Source organism: Nestor notabilis, unplaced genomic scaffold (assembly GCF_000696875.1).
Source record: "Nestor notabilis isolate BGI_N333 unplaced genomic scaffold, ASM69687v1 scaffold8182, whole genome shotgun sequence".
In the NCBI taxonomy this organism is placed as follows: domain Eukaryota; kingdom Metazoa; phylum Chordata; class Aves; order Psittaciformes; family Psittacidae; genus Nestor; species Nestor notabilis.
The window spans coordinates 1-234 of record NW_009916984.1 but is presented as its reverse complement, the minus strand read 5'-3'; positions in this window follow the sequence as shown (position 1 = coordinate 234).

Below are 234 nucleotides of genomic sequence, written 5' to 3'. Positions count from 1 at the left end.
TCCCGCGTGGGGCGCTGGCAGAGCAGCTGAGAGGAAGCAAGCGAGCGGCTGCACGCTGGAAAAAGAGCTGGAAACCCTCAAAGCAGGGGAACAGATATGGGGAGGGCTCTGTACGCCTGCAAGCACAGCGGGCAAGAGGTCAGCCTCAACTCCGGTACGGCAGTTCCCTAGCTGGGTAATTGCAACACCGGCACAAACTGCCGCCCGAGGGACCGCTCCCCCTCCGGAGGGCGG